Raw genomic sequence first — 7,471 nt, forward strand, 5'->3', positions numbered from 1 at the left:
GCGCGCGCGCGCCGGCCACACTCCCCTCCCTCTGTCGAGGACGAAGACGACAGAGGAGGGAGGCGGGCTGGGCCGCCTGCTGGCTGGGCCGGCCAGCTGGCTGGGCTGCACAGGGAGGAGCCCAGGTAAGCTCCTCCTTTTATTTATTTTTGTTTTTCTAATTTCTGACATTTGTTTTGATTTAAATAATATATTAAATCATTTATTTAACTTATGCCAATTTTTGCAGGAGCTAGATATATTATTCCAGAGCTCCTTTATAAATGGCATAATATTTGGACATATATTAATATATATAAATAATATATTTCCAATGCAAATAATTATGCATTAATTCCAAATGCCCAAAATAAATACCTATGAGCTCTTAAAAATATTGGTTTGATTTTTATCTCTGTCCAATATTTTCAGAGAGCAACATGAGCATTTTCTTGGACCTTTTTGGAGAAATTTTTATTTGGATCATTTTCAAAAATGATTCTGAGGGTTTCACAGATCCCCATTTCAAATTAAATGGAAATTTAAACATGATGCACACACTCTGATGCATGACTAGCTAGGGTGTGACATTTACTTCAGACCTACGGGTCCATAGCTAGTAGCTAGATGGCTTCTTCTCTCTTTTTGGATCTCAATACAATGTTCTCCCCCTCTCTCGTGGAGATCTATTCGATGTAATCTTCTTTTTGCGGTGTGTTTGTTGAGACCGATGAATTGTGGGTTTATGATCAAGTCTATCTATGAATAATATTTGAATCTTCTCTGAATTCTTTTATGTATGATTGGTTATCTTTGCAAGTCTCTTCGAATTATCAGTTTGGTTTGGCCTACTAGATTGGTTGTTCTTGCCATGGGAGAAGTGCTTAGCTTTGGGTTCAATCTTGCGGTGTCCTTTCCCAGTGAAAGAAGGGGCAGCAAGGCACGTATTGTATTGTTGCCATCGAGGATAACAAGACGGGGTTTTTATCATATTGCATGAAACTATCCCTCTACATCATGTCATCTTGCTTAAGGCATTACTCTGTTTTTAACTTAATACTCTAGATGCATGCTGGATAGCGGTCGATGAGTGGAGTAATAGTAGATGCAGAATCGTTTCGGTCTACTTGTCTCGGACGTGATGCCTATATACATGATCATACCTAGATATTCTCATAACTATGCTCAATTCTGTCAATTGCTCAACAGTAATTTGTTCACCCACCGTAGAATACTTATGCTCTTGAGAGAAGCCACTGGTGAAACCTATGGCCCCCGGGTCTCTTTCCCATCATATCAATCTCCATCACTTTACTATTGCTTTGTTTCTACTTTGCTTTTACTTTATTTACTTTGCTTCTCTATACCAAAAATACCAAAAAATATATTATTTATCATCTCTATCAGATCTCACTTTTGTAAGTGACCGTGAAGGGATTGACAACCCCTAAGGGCATTGGTTTCGTTGAGCTATTTTTTTTGTGTAGGTACGAGGGACTCGAGCATAGCCTCCTACTGGATTGATACCTTGGTTCTCAAAAACTGAGGGAAATACTTATGCTACTTTGCTGCATCATCCCTTCCTCTTCGGGGAAATCCGACGCAGTGCTCAAGAGGTAGCATGCATCGCCGTGACCGGATACCTGTCCGGCACGCCGAAGAAAGCTCCCGAAGAGTGGCCTTCTGAATGGTTCTACATCGATGACGTCGCTCTGCCCGACCCCGTCTGCATGGGCCTCCCTAAGTTTTCAAATGCTCCACTGAAGAAAAGCCATAGCTGGCGTCCTTGGAGCCTTGAGGAAGAGGATAGTGCAGAGGTCAGCATGCTGCTGGGCAAGATTAAAGCGCTTGCCTAGTCTAGATTGTCAATAGTCGAGGTAATGGCGATCTCTATAACGCGGGGGGTCCAACCACTCTAATACAGAGGGCTACCCATGTGGCATTATGACGAGGAAGACGACGCCTCACGCTATGGTCTGAAGGGCCCGAAGACCCCCGCCGCACTGTCCAAAATACTAGCCGAGCTGTATAAAGGGGAGAAGGAGGATTTCTCCCATCTCCAATATCCAGACGAATTTTCCATGTATAATCCTCCCAGCTGGGTAAGGTTGAGCTTCACTATTTTACTCTTGTCCCTGAATCATTTTAGACATGCAACATCTTATCCGCTCATAACAGGAATGGTGAAAGGCTGTCGAGGGGATCCATGACCCTGCCCCTCAGCCGGAGAATCGCAACCGGGATCTTGACCCCGGATATGAGGAAGATCCGGACATATTTGTGGAGCTTGAGGATGGAATATTCTATCAGATGAGCTACGACGGTACATATGTACCCATTATCGTTGAGTATCCCGGCCTCCTTCCTACTTCACGTGTAAGTAATCCGAAGACACCTTATCCAAAAGAGTTTTCTCATTCCTCCTTACCCACGGCATTGTCCTGTGCTTAGAAGGGGAAGCGTTCGGCGCGCCATGCTGCCCCAGGAGCATCTCCGAAGAGAGCGTCCCCCATACCAAGCAAGCCTTCTAAGAGGAAGGCAAACAAAGATATGGCCGAGCCTTCATAAAAAAGGTATGAATTTGCATGTATACACCTTGGCAGTCACATCCAACTGTGACCTTTCTATTTACCCTGTATCAGGAAAAAGGTGTGTCAGACTATATCTGGGGGTCCGGCCGGTCATACTTCCCGCAACCAAGATTCAAATCCTGCCGTGAAGATGGGGGCTGATGCGGGGGTGACGCCGGATTGTCCTCCAGCTGAGGACTCGGATGATGTATCCATCACCAACTCGGAAGTGGAGAGCACCATGAATCATCGGCGCCGCAGGGCCGTTTTACAAGACCCTGGCTTTTCAGAAGAGTCATTTAACGCCTTTAGCTCAGCCGATGCATATATCCGAGTTGCTCGAGATGGGCTTAACAGAGCCACAAAACAACATTTAATAGATCTGCAGGTAAGTTTGTTTTGTCTGACTATGATACCCATATGCTAGTAGCCCCCGAGACTTAAAGTAGTTGAAACAACTGATTTAAGGATCAATGTACAACCAGGTGCTTACAGAGAAGAACACCATGTTAACTCAGGAACTAGAAAAGTGTCGAAGCCAGCTGTCTGCTGCCGATGCCGAACTGGAGAAATCCAAGAAGGCATCCCCCAGTAATGTTTCCCTCCATCGAGAAATCATAATTGTACATTAATAATGCTAATCCGGTTGCTTATCTTGCCATTGGATCGTTAGACCAACTACGAGAGCAGCTGGACGCTGCTCGAAGCGAAGAACACGGAGCCGAAAAACTGCTAGCAGCGGGCGAGCGCGTGTTAACAAAAGTCGTTCAGGAGAAAAAGAAGCTCCAGGATTCGAACACCAAATTGGGCAAAGAACTGAAATATGTGCGAGTTCAGCTAGCTGACTCTGTGAAGGAGAACAAAAAACTGCGAGGCAGCATATTCAGTATGTGGCCACATTTATCTTATAACAGTTTGGAAGTAACAGTAGCTGATATAGCTGTGATTGCAGGTGTATTGACAGGCCGCCCCGAAGAGGAGGTGTCCGGATCATCAAGTGATCTTCTACAAGGGTTGTCGCAGTTGCATGAGCAAGCTCGGCAGGCAATGCAGAGTGTAGCCAAGGCCTTATGGCCATCCGAATCCCCTCCAGGGAGTATGGAGAAGCTGGTAGAGCTGTTCAAGGGAGCGTGGCAGCGTATCTGACTATGGAAGATATCAGCCTGCTGAGAGTGTGCGCGAGAGGCCTGGGCCATGGTAAAAATGCGGTATACCAAGCTGGATCCGAATCACATGTCCCGGGTTGGACTATTAGGGTCGAATGGGGAAGAAATTCCCGTTAGTTTAGTATATGACCAAATGGAGGTGGCCGCTAGATATTCCCAACAGGATTGTAAGTTAGACCGCTTGTTGGATGGTATAGAGGAGGAAGTCTTTAAGTCTTGAGTGACTATGTACTTTCCTTCTAGCTGGTTAATAAAGACAATTGTCATGGCTGACCTTTTCGCTTCGACCTTTAGACCCGAAGGTGCGGAGTGTTTCCGAATACCCTAACGGTAGAATATACCGGGGTATGCATGGAAACCAGGCGTAGGGGTCATAGTTGCTTGAACAGACAATGTGTATCCGACTAGTTATGTCATATTACATTATGTAAGAAACATCTTCTAGAGAGAATAGTTCTGTTAAGGGTTCCTTTCCCTGGGTGTGCATGCGTTTAATGTGCATGTCCGAACTATGATTGAAAAAAATCATAGAGTAAGTAACATATGGGGTTTCACAATGGAGTGAATGCGGAAACGACTTTAATTCGCCGACCGAATATTCCCTTAAGAATGCTAGCTTTCGGCTACACCCAGTCTGAGGTAGACATTCGGATGACCCGGCAGTAACAATCGCAGAGGTGCTCCCTTTATGCCCTAGCCGAACTAACGGGGACGTAGGGCAAAAGCACAGGAGCCAGGCAACCCAGCTTGGCCAAAACTTAAGTCATATCGATGCATATAATGGCGAAGAAAAGGTACATATGACAAAACGCATATGTAGTGAGCTTTGATGCTCGATGAATAATAGCAAGCTTCTGTACAAGAAGCCCCCGGGTAGAGGGAACTTACATATGTAGAGATGTATGCATCAGGTAAGGACGGACTAGCCATACTAAAACTGTAAGGCTAAAGAGCAAAATGAAAAAAGAGGAAAAAACGAAAAGAGAGGAAAAAAATAACGTTAATAACAGGAGGGAGGAGACGAACACAGAGTTCGGCGCTAGGCATAAAATCGTCGTAGTTTGGCCGCATTCCAGGGGTTCGGCTCCAGGTGATTGTCTGACGCATCATGCAGGCGGTACACTCCTCCGGTGAGAACTTCGTCAATGATAAAGGGACCCTCCCACTTGGTCTTGAGTTTGTCCTTTTTCTTCTCTGGCAGGCGTAGAACAAGTTCACCAACGTTATAAGTCTTGGCCCGCACTTCTCTGCTTTGATACCTGCGAGCCTGCTGTTGATAAAATGCGGAACGGGCTTTTGCGACGTTGCGCTCCTCCTCCAAGGCATCTAGGCTGTCCTGCCGATCAAGCTCGGCTTCTCTCTCTCTCTTCGTACATGCGCACCCGAGGCGAGTCATGAATAATATCACAGGGTAATACTGCTTCTGCACCGTACACCATCAAGAAAGGTGTATATCCAGTAGTGCAGTTGGGCGTGGTCCGCAACCCCCAGAGTACAGAGTCAAGTTCCTCCACCCAGTGCTTGTCTGATTCTTTCAAAGACCGCACTAGTCTAGGTTTGATACCGCTCATAATAAGACCATTAGCCTGTTTGACTTGACTGTTTGTCTGCGGGTGGTAGACCGAGGTGTAATCAAGCTTAATGCCTAGATTAGCACACTAGGTTTTCACTTCATCGTCTGTGAAATTAGAGCCATTATCGATGATTATGTTGTGCGAGACACCATAACGTTGTACCACGCCGGATATGAAATCTATTACTGGCCCTACTTCGGCTGTTTTGACTGGTTTGGCCTCTATCCACTTAGTGAATTTATCCACCATGACCAACATATACTTTCTCTTATGGCTTCCTCCTTTAAGGGGCCCGACCATATCGATTCCCTAGACCGCAAAAGGCCTAGTGACGGGGATTGTTTGTAAGGCAGTGGGGGGCATATGGCTTTGGTTGGCAAAGAGTTGGCATCCGACGCAATGTTGGACAAGGTCCTGTGCATCTGCTCGGGCTGTCGGCCAATAAAACCCTGTACGGAAGGCCTTGCTAACAAGGGCCCGAGCTACGGCGTGGTGACCGCCGAGTCCGGCGTGAATTTCAGCCAAGAGCTGCCGTCCCTCTTCCTCGAAGATACATCGTTGAAGAACTCCAGTAGCGCTTTTCTTGTAGAGCTCTCCATCATGAACCTTGTAGGCCTTTGATCGCCGGATGATGCAGTGGGCCTCATTCTGGTCCTTAGGAAGCTCCTTCTTGTTAAGGTAGGCCAGGAAGGGTTCAGTCCATGGAGCAATGACTGCCATGATGAGATGCGCCGACGATGTTATTTTGGTGGTTGAGCCTCCGATGATGTCGGTGTTTTCAGAATCTAGGGTTATGTTCAGATCCTGACTAGTATTGCCGTTTTCCCCCTGCCACACCACGGATGGCTTAAAAAGCCTTTCCAGAAAGATATTGGGTGGAACAGGGTCCCGCTTAGCGTCGATACGAGCAAGGACGTCCGCCGCCTGATTACTTTCTCGAGCCACATGGTGGAACTCAAGCCCCTTGAACCGGGCCGACATTTTTATGACGACATTATGGTAAGCTGCCATCTTTGGATCTTTGGCGTCGAAGTCTCCATTTATTTGAGATATTCCAAGGTTTGAGTCCCCGTGCACTTCTAGGCATTGTATGCCCATGGTGAAAATCATCCGAAGACCATGCAATAAGGCCTCATATTCGGCTGCATTTTTGGAGTCTGTGTATAGTATTTGGAGTACGTACTGAACGGCGTCTCCAGTTGGTGACGTTAAGACGACACCTGCCCCCAGCCCTGCCATCATTTTGGAGCCATCGAAATACATGACCCAATTGGAATATGCGCCATACTCTTTAGGGAGTTCGGCCTGTGTCCATTTGGCGACGAAGTCAGCCGGTACTTGGGATTTAATAGCTCGACGTGGTTTGTATTTAATATAAAATGGAAGGAGCTCAATGGCCCATTTGGCGATCCGGCCCATGGCATCACGATTGTTTATAATGTCATTGAGTGGTACTTCGGAAGCCACCGTGATCAAACACTCCTGGAAGTAGTGATGGAGCTTTTGGGATGCCATGAAGACCGCATATGCTATCTTTTGATAATGGGGGTACCGGGATTTGCATGGTGTCAGGACAGTGGATACATAGTATACTGCCTTCTGAAGCAGGAATTTGTGACCGTCCTGTTCTCGTTCGACGAAGATCACGGCGCTCACCACCTGATGTGTTGTCGATATGTATAACAACATCGGTTCGCCGACGTTTGGCGCGGCCATGATCGGGTTGCTCGCAAGAAGGGTTTTTATTTCCTATAGTCTGGCTGTTGCCGCGTCCGTCCACTCGAAGTGATCGGTTCGCCATAGAAGGCGATAGAGTGGCAGTGCCTTTTCTCCCAATCTAGAGATAAAGCGGCTTAGAGCTGCCATGCAACCCGCGAGCTTTTGGACTTGTTTAAGGTCTGCTGGTGTAGCCAATCGTGACAGAGCTCGAATTTTGGCTGGATTTGCTTCAATTCCTCTGTTGGAAACGATGAAGCCCAGCAGTTTTCCGACGGGGACGCCGAAAATGCACTTTTCAGGATTGAGATTAATGTCATATGCGCGGAGGTTATCGAATGTGAGACGTAAATCGTCTATTAATGTCTCGATGCGCCTAGTTTTTATGACGAAGTCATCCACATAAGCTTCAACTGTCTTGCCGATCTGTTTCTCCAGGCATGTTTGGATCATGCGTTGGTATGTG

This window comes from Triticum aestivum, chromosome 4A (genome assembly GCF_018294505.1).
Source record: "Triticum aestivum cultivar Chinese Spring chromosome 4A, IWGSC CS RefSeq v2.1, whole genome shotgun sequence".
In the NCBI taxonomy this organism is placed as follows: domain Eukaryota; kingdom Viridiplantae; phylum Streptophyta; class Magnoliopsida; order Poales; family Poaceae; genus Triticum; species Triticum aestivum.